The 12,385-nt window shown below is 42.5% G+C and overlaps 1 protein-coding gene across 1 annotated transcript in view; it reads right to left on the bottom strand.

Annotated features, from left to right (window-relative positions):
- FGD3 (FYVE, RhoGEF and PH domain containing 3) overlaps positions 1 to 6,411 on the bottom strand; it is a 60,221-nt gene extending 53,810 nt beyond the window's left edge. The window contains exon 1 of the mRNA XM_010584382.1: positions 6,390 to 6,411. The gene's annotated coding sequence lies outside the window, so the exon portion shown is untranslated. The remainder of the gene's footprint in view (positions 1 to 6,389) is intronic.
- Between the last annotated feature and the right edge of the window lie 5,974 nt (positions 6,412 to 12,385).

Genomic DNA, 12,385 nt, shown 5'->3' with positions numbered 1-12,385 from the left:
TATAAAACATAAAAACCATTTCAAAAGGATTTCTCCAAACAGAAATGCAAGTGCCTAAGGATACAACATCATGTTACTTGGTACAATACACCTAAGTTACGGTGAATTAGAAATGTCCCCTGCGTGGGAGGAACAGTACAAGCACCATTCCTTCAGGAGATCTGATCATTCAAGCTGCATTTTACTGCTATTTATTATTCCTTCTTACATAAAATATTAACATTCCTTCAAAAGGCTCTGGTCTAGAAGATGCCATTAAGATATGATCCAGTGGGAAAACAGAGAAAGAAGTGATTAATATGTTTGTTTGTCTTTTAATGTAACATTCTTGATTCATTTTTGTGGGCACTGTGGAAATAAACCCATATATCCACTTTCACATAGTGGATACTGCATTTTTTGATTTGGGGTTTTTTTGGACTTGTAGCAAGCCTACAGCTACATGAAATCCTCACACCAGCTTTACTAGCGTGTCATAAGAAGGCAAATTAAAAAGAGTTTAAAAAGGACTGCGGTTTAAAATTGCTGCATATGAACACATGAATATATATGCTTCCGGCAATACTGAGAAGCTGAAAACATATCAAATGTAGAAATTTGAACGTTAATCCATAAAAAAAAAAGGCAAAGAAAACATGACAAACATTCTTTCCATATTCCCGTTTTAAAGTAGACTAGCTGAAATTACCAGCATCTTACTGGAGCAAGAGGTGACCTGCGTCATGTAGAAAGGATTAATCTAAATGTGAAAAATCAAACTTTGCCTTCCTGTGATGTGTTCAAGAACATGGCACTAACTTCACAAATGCAACCCACTCTTGGCCAGATTTATATTAAGATCAAAAAACTGAAACAACAAGCACCTCTATCCACATCAACTAAATTATCCTGGGTTTATACTAATGGTATTAAATAAGGATGTGACCTTTTGAATAAAGACTTTGAAATCTGAGCCGTACAGACTGCTTGGGAAGATTAGCTGAGAGCTGGCCTCAAAATGCAGAAACTTTCACAGCGACACAAATTTTTTTTTTAAAAATAAGCATAAAATATTAAAGTCAATTTTGCTGACAAAAAAAAGATTCAGATGGCACAAATCTATTTACTGATCTCTGCCACCCAAATATACAGTTCCTTGGTATGGCTGCCAGTTGCTCCTGTTGAAGCTTCATTAGCATTTCTACCATAAAATCTGCTTTTCAGCAGATTTGAGCCCAGCTATTAAAACATCCTTCCAGCTGAAACCAGGAATTTATAAGTACTAGGTTTTATTCAAATATAATTTCACTTATCAGGAAAATGCAGTGAAAGTAGAGTAGATTATTAGAGCAGATTAATAGATTATTGCAGACACATCATCACAGAAAGAGCTTACGCAGATGCCTCAGCTGTGGGTACCGAGAGCTCCCTGTGACAGCAACAGCAGTGCTGCAACAGGCCGGCTTTTTAGGGAAAGGACTGGGACTTCTTCCTTATTAGCAGTAGCTCAGCACAGCAAGAAATGAAAATACTGCACAAGGGAAGAGTTCTAATTCAAGAAAATAAAAAGGGCAGCATACAGAAGACAGTGTTTCACCAGGTATTCACCAGTGCCCACAACTGGAAGGCAATCTAGCAGTGTTGCATTTTCCTAAAAATTACTTCAATGATCCAATTCTTAGCGGAAAAATCTCTGTACCTACAACAGCTTTCCAAAACCACCTTTAACCACGCTATGTCGTCTGATCATACAAGCATGGCACCGGCCTCATCTCTGGCAAGCGCTGAAGCTCCCAGGAGATGCTGGATGTGACCACAGTCCCCCACAGCGGCTGAAGGAGGAGAGCCACAGCTCCTCCTGTCCTCAGGTACTGCATCCCTGGGGTATCCTCCGCTGGGCATCCTAAGCTGAGCCTGGCTATCCGTCTGCTGATTCTGGATAAGGTACCAGTTGCTCTAAGCATTCCCTATTCCTCTTCAACCACTGCCACAAAAAAGGGACTGTCTTGTTGGTACCATTTTGTAAAGTTTCAAAAGGAAATAAAACCCAAATCCTTTTTCTTTCCTACTGAGATTCATTGTTGTGAAAGCAGGTCTGACCACCTTTCTTTCTTTACTGATAAAAATAAGAGCTAGTGGTTACTTGCTTGCTTTCAAGTGCATGGCACCACCAGACACCTCTTTTATGTCTAGGCTAAAAGCTTTTAAGACCTGCTTGCGTTACTGAAAATTAAAGTGCTTTGACCCTTATTTTATAAATCCACATAGAAGTTTTTCTCTTCTACTGGAAAACCCTGTCAAACAATCAAAGGCACAAGATCCTCCACTGGTAAATACTCAATAAATGTGTCCATCTTGCCCGAAACAAGCTCTGAACTCGGTTCCAAGCTCCAGGACTTGTGCTCAGATGCATTTGCAGAGTAAATACTTAGCAAAGCCTTATGCTACTTCCCATTAAATAAGATCTGATATTAAAAAATAAAAATAAAAAAAACTACTGTCCTCTAAAAATAAAGTATTTTATATCATCTTGTATGTTGCATATATAGGTTACTGCTGGAAAATATATTGCTGTCCACCTACTACCCGCACTTAACCCACGCGTTTATTGATGGTACATCCAAAGAGCAAGTGGGCACAAAGCAGAAACTAAAATTGATAAGTAGTTGGAAAGAAGAGGAACTTGGAAAGCCACAAGTGCCTTAAACACCAAATGTAGTGCTGGCCCTAAATCAACAAAAATATGCATGGGTGAAACCACAGAAGTGGCTTTCATTCTTTTTTATTTAATTTAAGCCAAGATGGTTCTCTCTATTCATCTCTGATGTGGCCCCTAAGGGCTGCTTTTTGCACACAAGACAAAAATCCACTTTCCTGACATATTTTTTCAAGTGCTATAAAATGATCTGTGAAAACAAGATTTACTGGATTATTTCACATGGAATTCTCTGAAAGTAAAACCCACTGTCTGCCGAGTGCACTCCAGGGTGCTCCTGGGAACGGCAAACGAGAGGGACAACAGAAGGTCCAGGCGTAGCCCAGGTAGCCACCCACAAGAGGTCTGTGGTTCTGCCAGATGCTTCCAGAGACGGGAGCGGGTGATGAGCCCCCCATTGCCTGCCCTTCCACACCCACCAAACCTGCAGGACCCAACGCAGAAACCACCTCCTCTTTGCTCTCCAGTCCAGCACTGGACTGTGCACCCCCCCCCCGACCAGATTCGCTGTAACTGCCACGGAAGCGCTTGGGAAGTGTACTGGTATGTGTGAATTGACAAAAAAATGGTTATTTGTGTCCAAAGTTTATAAAAGGCTACTAGTAATAAACTGTTATTCCCAGAGAGCCTGGCTGACACTGACTTCACATCTGATCCCTGGTTACCTGCGACAGCTCCACGTGGGAAGTTACAGCCTGTCTGGACGTGGAGCGTGCCAGCGCCTCCCAAGCAGGCACAACAGACAGAGCTCTAAAAATCTGAGCGTTCACTTCCCAACGTAGAAACCTCTGCTGTAAAACTCAGCTTTGCTATGCACAGTCCTTGTGTCTCTAACGTATTTAAGCTCAAGCACTTCATGGCTTGTTTGTAATTCTACTCACATGAACAATGCTGCTTAAAATTTCTCTGTTCAAAACCAATCCAAGCAGAAAAGAACAAAGATGATGCTTTCCAGAGATATTTTTTTGCATTATGTTAATAAGATAATATGTATTTAAGGCTCCTACTAAGGTAAAACTTAAACAAAACTTCTGAAAATGCCTAATATAATGTACAACTTATATCTTCACTAAAATGGAAAAATGACTTCAGTCCTTCTGACAGAATTCAATGCCACCGGGAAACTCTTTCACGGCACAAAGAAATTTCTCACGTATCTCCTGTTATCCTCACTAAGCTGTTTGCATCCAGAAGAAAGCCCATATTTTTGAAAATTTTCTCTTGGACGCTGTCACAAATTTGAGTGCTATGATGTATTTTTCTATTAGACTAAGACAAAATGTAAGGATTTTGGGTGGTTTCCTGAGTATAGTAGTAAAGAGACCAGTTGAACCCAATCAGCTGAACTTCAGTTCTCAGGCTTCTCTCCCAGCACACAAGCCAGATTCAGATTTTGCACTTGGCACCTAGTCCCCAGGTAGCAGGGTTCAAAAATAATCCCAGTTTAAAATAAAAAATATCTTGGAGGCCTGTGATAGACAGCAGCAGGAATCCAAAATGTTATGATAAGCTACTGGTTTGGCACATCTTACATCTGCTGATCTGATAAAAGGACTTCTCACCCAGCCCTCTTTTAGAGGAAGAGATTTTTGCAGTATTCCACTGAAATGATGAAAGCCCACACTTCATCAGCCCACTTCCCGCACCCCACACGAGGCATGGAGAGGCTGCAAGGAGTAAAAGGGATGACAAATGCTGGGCTAGCAGAAAAAAGCTCTACAGTCTAGACACACTGGAAAGGCATCAATAAGCAACACCTACTTCAGAAGTTTCCTTTCACCGAGAATTAATACCATTGCGGGATTTCTCCATCCATCCAGAATGACAACCATGACTTTGAATGCCTGCTCAAGGGAGGCTTGCTCAGGGGCAATTCTCAAGCCCTTTGCCATGCCCAAATGTGAGACGCCCAGGAGAGGGGAGGTTCTCCCCAGGGCTCCCGGCTGCCCCGCAGGCAGCAGAACCCCAGCCATGGAGCCCCGCCACTGCTCCTCCTCCGGGCAACCTTTCCTGCTACCTCCAGAGAAGAGAAAATAGACTTAGTGACCAGTGGAAGGGCTTTCCTACTCCTGCCATCACTGCTACCACCCACTACTGTTGCCTACAAGTTAAACAAGCTCAGGGAGCTTCCAGTTTCCTAATTCTTTGCTGATTTAGGCTCTCTGCAACATCAGTGAAGTCAACAGCCCCAAAAGGCAACTCAGTGTAATGTGGCCCACAAGGTCCAACTCTAAGCATGGGTAAAAATCTCTAATCTTTCTTCAAGCATCTAAAAGTGAAATTATTCCAGATGGAAACTGGCTGTTGCATCCAGAAATGCATCCAGTAGTGGTGTCTCCATTTCTAATGCTGGTTTGAAATATGCATCATGCGCATCAAATGGATAAGCAACCATCGCCAGTCTGATTAAAAACCTGTCTGCAGGAAAATACACAAAGATAAATGAACTAGAATCTATACAATGGTAAAAGACATTTTTGCAGCTAACAGGAGTCTGGACAGCTAAGCACGTGCCCAGAACTGACCAGATTTAAAAATAACCCCAACACCACCTTCAACTGTTAACATGTAAAGCTTATTTTGAAAACTTTTCCTTGCCTAATCATCTTAATAAACATCTTAACAGGAACTTAGCTCTTTCCAAAGTCTGGCTACAAACTGAGCATGCGCCATGTACCTCTAACCTCTGCTAACAGGTTTCGTGATGCCCAGTTCAAGCATCCCCGTATTTTCAACTGAAACATCCACTTGGGCATTCCCTAATGCTGTCACTGATTGTGAAGTTCTCTCTCTTCATCCCTTCCTCCTTAGTAAAAGCCCTTCAAGGAGGAGAAGCTGCTCTTAAGGCAGAAACCTACTGCTAGAAAGCAAAGGGTTTCAAGGGCAGAGTTAACACATGTATCTGAATTTAAAAAAAAAACCCTGCTAGGAGGAACTCTGACACAAATTAAAAGGCACTGATTATGTCTTCCTTGTGTCAGCAGGAAACTGGCGAGTGGTCTAATACCCTGTCCTTCGTGCTCAGGCTGTGTTACAGACACAGCTGGGTAAGGACGTCTTTAAAGAAGCTACAGCACTCACTACCCTGTAGGAAAACCCAGTGTCGATAGCCTTACCTGTCACGCGCTGCAATGAAATTTATCTCATGGTGTCAGCTCTAGTAATGGCACAACGTTATCCTGCTTGTTACAGTTAGTTACAAAGCACCCAATACCGTCCCTTAGAGTGGTCCCCGACTGGCAGCTCCAGAGCATGTGTTTCTCCTCATCTCTCCAATTTCACACGTTGCCCTGCTCTAGACTAGCTCCCGACCCTCTCCTGCTGAGCAGGAGGGAGCAAAGCCTTCTTTTCCCTCTTACACTGCTTCATTAGCTCCAGCATTTTCCTCGAACCCACTTAAAAACTCACCTCTTCCTCCTGCCCATGGCCCATAAGACCCCCTAGCAGGGGTGTAAAGCAGCGTGCGCTGGGGCTGTACACATGCCCTCCTATCAAACCCAGTTCAATGACACTGGCAACAGTTATTTCACATGACATCGATTCTTCTGGCATTCCAAAATGTCAGCTTCAGTAAAAAAAGTGACAGCAAAGTTATCACCATAAACTTTCAGAAACAGATACAATCAAGAAAACATTATGTTCAAAAGCAAGAGAGAATCTGGCATGGATTGCAACTCAGATGCGTATCACTTACTTGTGTTCGAGCAGAGATCCCCACATTTCTTCTTATTTGCTTAAGCTATCAGACAACCAAAAATAAGGGAGACCAGCTCCTGCTGCAGCTCTCATTTCATGGCTTAAAATGCCATGCTCACAGGAACTGACCTCCCCCATCCCACTTCCTACCACCAGTGCGGTTAGGTGACTCAAAGAATACAAACGTGGCAAACACGAGCGGAGGAGCTTTACTGAGCAGAAGTTACAGGAGATTGCTGCGAGTCTGCAGAAAAAAGCTCTTTGGTTTTAAGTTTCATACGCATTTGAAATGCAATACATAGGATGCAGATGATTTAGATGCCTGAATCTTTCTGAAGTAGAAGAGAAAGCTAGATATCTTTAAAAAAACTTTCTGCTTAGATACAGTTCAATATTAATGCAAGACTGGTCAGTAACAGCAGTGACATGCCATGGAAACCAAAAAAATCCCAGTTCTCAGCATTCAATCTCTCAGACTGCTTCACAGCTCCTCTGGGAAATGAAGGGTCCCAGTGCAACCACACATACTCTTCCCCAAAGGGTTGGATCAGGGTGTCTAAAGAGCTTCCTGAAAGTAAAGGCGTCAAGTCTGCTATGAAACAACCCGCAGAAGTGACAAGACATGCAATTCAGCAGGCATGGAATGGAGCTGGTTAAAAGATTTCCATCAAAAGTCCTGATTATTTTCAATGCTCCCTCTCCCCCTCCTCCTGTTCTCCCAGCAGAATCCTACCACGGGAAATGATAAAGGAAGAAACAAAATGTAAAATTTTTGAATAAAATGCTTCATTTCAGAGCAAGCACTGTCCCCGGGGAGCTGCAGAAGGGCTGCTGGTTTATGTCCTTAAGACAAAAACACAAAGCCTGCAAATCACGCCAAACCGTTCAGTCTGAGGAGGGCTGTGAGAAATTTGGTAAATTCAGTTTAACACACTTAACAGCAACACAGAAATACATCCAGAATAAAAGATGATTTTTCACAGAAAGAACCAAATAGCTAAAATAGACAAATTTGTGCATATAAAGCACAAGAAGGATCGGTAGCTTCCCCAGACCTGTAGTGCTAGGATTTGGGATTTGGGGATGTGCTGTACTTTTATTCTGTTCTGACTACCTTTAAATGCCTTTGGTGATGATGCTTCCTTTAACAGACATTTCTATAGTGTCCTGAGGGTCACTGTTGATCATCATTACCCTAGTATCTTCCATAAACTTGCATCAAGGTTTCCCACCTTTAACCTCATCAGATTCTTTAAAAGCAAGTTCCTGCATGCTAATCCAAATAATTCAAGACTATGCTTTACTGGCACTGGTACACCCCTTACGCCTCTCATCATCTGAATCACAACAGACATATTCTTGAGAAATCAGTTTTCAGCTCTGACTTTTTCTGTTCTTCTTGAAACCAGTCCTAAAGGCCAGTCCCTCTACTGAGTATTGCTCCTAGTAGTGAGCTCCCAAGTACAGCCATACCGCACGCTCATGCTGGAGAGCTGCAAACGGAGGTAGCGACACAGCTTTCACTGAAATGAAGGATATTTGTCTGACCACCGACTATTTCACTACTGTCTTTAGACGGGGCTGAGGTTTCACTGTTGATCTGTAACTCTTTCTAGTGCTTCTCTGTTTTAACATGCTCATTTCAGTGCAGTCTCCATATCTCTCGTTACAGTCTTGTTTTTATTGCCCCATCCTATCCAGAACAGCATCTAATCCAGGTGCCTGTGCAATGCCACTCAAACCCTCCTCTGCCTCTGGGACATTGCACACTTGATCACACAGCCTGGGATTACTCCGTAACTGCTTTAAAGAAATCATTAGAGAATTTTAATGATTCTTTTAATCTGGTTGAATTTCATTTGATGAGTTAGCTTTTCAACGGACCTACATCAGCCCCTTCCTCACAACACTAAAGCACTTCTTGTCCCACTCAGCGCTGCCTGGACAGGGTACTATGGCACAGTCCTCATTTTCTGTCCTGCATGTAAATTAAAAAAACTCACACTCCAGACCCACATCTGTCCAGTAAGAAACACTGCTGCTAGTGTTAGTTCAAGGCAGCAGGCAGGACTGCAGGTGTCAGCGCGGGCTCTCTTACCTCCCAGGATCGCTGGGTGCAGCTTGGTCACTAGGGCTTCTCCTTTAGACATGGGTTAGCTGGCAAACTGCTATTAAAAAATCAGCTATAAAAGTGATTCTTAAATGTTTGCTCCACATTTGTAAGTATAGAATTTATATACATTTATGTAATGTACAACAGTCAGGAGAAGGTCTCTGAGCGACAGAAATGAGGGGCTTCACATGTAATTCTGTATTACGGCACTACGCAACATAAGTGTGTAAACCAAATTCCTGCAAAGATCTTTATACTTATTACATGACAAGGTAAAGAAAAGGCTGAAACACAAGCATGTCTTAGAAATCCTGCTGCTAGAAAGTCATTACACACAACCTGTCACTGTGGCAAGGAAAAAAAGAAAAAGAGACAAAAAAGCAAGCAGGCACTCACTTCCAGTTTTAGGCTTTTTACATCGTTCCGAATACAACTGGCCACCACACCACCCACAGGCAACACAAAGAAGGACTCTTAAAAGACCGTTCAGATATTCCATATTCCCACCAAAGTGGGAAGGACAGTATCTGCTGAGGTGTAATACAGGATCAACACAACTCGCCACCGACAGAGAAAATGTAAACTAATTTCCAGGACAAAAGGCACAATCTAGCATTAAATGTATGGAAGGTCATTTTTCCCTAGCAAAAAAGTGGTATTTATTATTTTATTATTAATTTATAGCAGGCTGCCAAGCCAATTCTTGCCAAAAATGAGGCAAAGGAAAAAAACCAGCAGCTAAAGGGAGTAAGGACCAGCTCCTGACCCTGGCAATTCCAAGGGAGCTGTAGGAGTGGAAGTAGCGACCAGAAAAACCATACTGAGAACAGAATAAAAATATGCTTACTTAAAAGGAAAGTGAGAAAGAAGCCAAAGTAAAGCACCACAGAATACATTCTCCATCAGAACTAACAATAGGCACATTAAAGCCCGGAAACAAAAATATTTTCTTTTCCTGTGTGAAACAGGATGCGGTATGGCAGTCAGCAATCGCTTACCTTAGTCTCCTGAGGATATTAGTGACATGAAGAAAAAAGCTGTTGTCTTTTTAAACCAAACTGAGCCCTCTGTTAACATCCACATGGACACTGAGGACATGGCTGGCTGCGCTGCACAGCCCCAACCTCCCTTCGGTCACAAGAGTTAGCCCTGAACGTCAGAGTCGAACCAAAACCTCTCCATAGGAAGGCACCTGGCTCTTCCAGGCTGGCACCCCAGGGACACCATCCAGCCTCACCCCATCTCATTCAGAGGACGAGGGACCGTGAGGAAGCAGCTCCTAACTGTGCACCACCACTACCCAAGCACTGGATGGATGCAAGTCCCGAGAGTGGAAAACTCCACATGTAATTATTGCTTGGCTAATAAACTTCTAAGTGAATTTAATTTAAACTCGGCTGGAGTTTAGGTGGGGGCTGATGGATTTTGGGGGATTTGGGGGCCTTTTTTAAGTAGTTATGTGTGCTGTTTCTTGTGGCTTCATACAAATATTTTAATTTCTAGCTCTGATTTCTGTTCCTGTACCCATAACACTGCTATCTGAGCTATAACAACGAACTACACAATGACCTGACCGATGCCAACCTTACAATGTGTGCTTCTCTGCATTATCCAAACAGCAACTCTCAGGCTCTTTCTTGCTATTTTCTGACAAACCTGTACCAAAGTAATTCTTCCTTATTTTGCTCGTATTTTGTACCCCTCCAGGGAACATCAGTCTGCCCTTAGCTTTCATCTCCACAGCTGACTCCGACACGGGTGCCCGCCAGTAACCTTTCCAATGCAACAGCATTTCTATCACATCTCAGAATCTGGATGTGTCTTACCAGATCTGGTCCCAGACTTTGACAATATAATTTCAAGCCTCCAGTGACATTCATGCAAGGGATGCAGGAAACAGATTTTCAATTTAAAAAAACATGTTTAATCTCTCACTCTAGTGTTGGAGACTATTCACAGGGAAGTCAATTCTTGAATGTAGCTTAGCTATAGTTTTCTCGAAATTTACACTCAGCCTACTTTTCATATAGGCATACAGAGAGTAAATGTTGGGGGATTACTGAACATTGAATCTCCATCACTGGAAGACAGAGTTATGAACTTTTATGATTTAACAAAGTAAAGTGGACAGGCTATGAAAAACTCATTCTTCTGGAGGAAGCATTTAGCTGACTTTTCCCCCCAAATGGCATAACAGAATTAGTCTAGGCTAAAATAATAAGCACAGTAACTTTCTGTGGCACCAAGATCAAAGGTAGAAGAAAAAAAAACCCCGAGACTCTTCCATCTAGTAAGGAAAGCAGGTTAAATGATGTATAAAGATTGTGGCATAATGAGTGACAAAGTAAAGGAGAAGTAGCCTGGGGCAGATGTCAGCCAGCCTGACATTGCAGGTGACAAAAGGCCTGCCAGTAACTGCTCACGGCGCACATCAGGAGATTCGGCCATCACGCAGGGATGTTAAACGGCATTCCTCTACCACAGAAAGGTGGGCGAGAAGAGAAGAGCAGCCAGATGCATCTCTGTGGTGCATACAAGTCTTGCCTTGTTTTTGCGTTTGGAAGTGCAAAGCAACCTGTTTAACCTCAGCACTAGATTTCAGACTTAATTCCTTGTTGTGGTTTAATCCCAGCCAGCAACTAAGCACCACGCAGCCGCTTGCTCGCTCCTCCCCCCTGCCCCTGGCAGGATGGGAAGGAGAATCGAAAACAAGTAAAACTCATGGGCTGACGTAAGAACAGTTTAATAATTGAAATAAAAATTAAAATATAATAATAATAATGAAGATAACAAAAAGAGAGTGAAATGTAACCCAAGAAAGACAAGTGATGCACGCAATTGCTCACCACTCGCCGACCGATGCCCAGTTAGTTCCCAAGCAGTGATCCCCCCCAGCCAACTCCCCGCAGTTTATATACTGGGCATGACGTCACACAGTATGGAATACCCCTTTGGCCAGTTTGGGTCAGCTGCCCTGGCTGTGTCCCCTCCCAACTTCTTGTGCCCCTCCAGCCTTCTCGCTGGCTGGGCATGAGCAGCTGAAAAATCCTTGACTCGGTATAAACACTACTTAGCAACAACTAAAAACATCAGTGGGTTATCAACATTCTCCTCATACTAAATCCAAAACATAACATTATACCAGCTACTAGGAAGAAAATTAACTCTATCCCAGCTGAAACCAGGACATTCCTGCAGCAGGCAAGGTCCAGATATCAAAAATCCAGCTTAAGTTGTTGCAGATAACTAATTTAGAAGAGGGAAGAAGAACTAGATATTCATTCAAATATTTCACGACAATTATAGCAAAACCCAGAATTCAATAATTTATAAAACCTTGTTTTGCTTTGTTTTTCTCTTTTGCAAAAAGATTAATTGAAGATGGAAGATAATGCTCCCTTCTCCTTAATTTATTCCTGATTTCTTATTACAAAAAAGTGTAGTGGTATTACACAGTATTGGGCAGACAACATGCCTGAAGAAAAAATTAAGGTAAGCACTTGATACAGACTAGAACACTTTATAAGGAAGTCTTATTGACAGACAAGCATTTCTCATCATAATTTTACCATCATACTTCTCATTCTAGCAAGGTGACAAGAAGGGGCATTTCTCTGCCGCAGAGTTGAGTCCTGCATACCACCACTGCGGTGTCCTGCCACAGAGCAGCCGTGTTTCAACTTACCTTTCCCTCTCTCTTCCTCTTCACAGTCCAAACTTGCTTCTCATCCCATCTCTTTCCGGTTATTAACTCAGTTTAGCTCTGGTCTCCAGATTTAGCCTGGATGTTTCTTACACAACACGAGGATGCTTACCCGGGGACCACCCCTGGTCCCCCAGAAGGGAACACCTCGTACAAAACTGTCTTTGATTCCTATACA

This window comes from Haliaeetus leucocephalus, unplaced genomic scaffold (genome assembly GCF_000737465.1).
Source record: "Haliaeetus leucocephalus isolate CR32 unplaced genomic scaffold, Haliaeetus_leucocephalus-4.0 Scaffold984, whole genome shotgun sequence".
Lineage (NCBI taxonomy): Eukaryota > Metazoa > Chordata > Aves > Accipitriformes > Accipitridae > Haliaeetus > Haliaeetus leucocephalus.
Note: the sequence above shows the minus strand (reverse complement) of the source record. Positions and strands in the feature narration are given on the sequence as shown.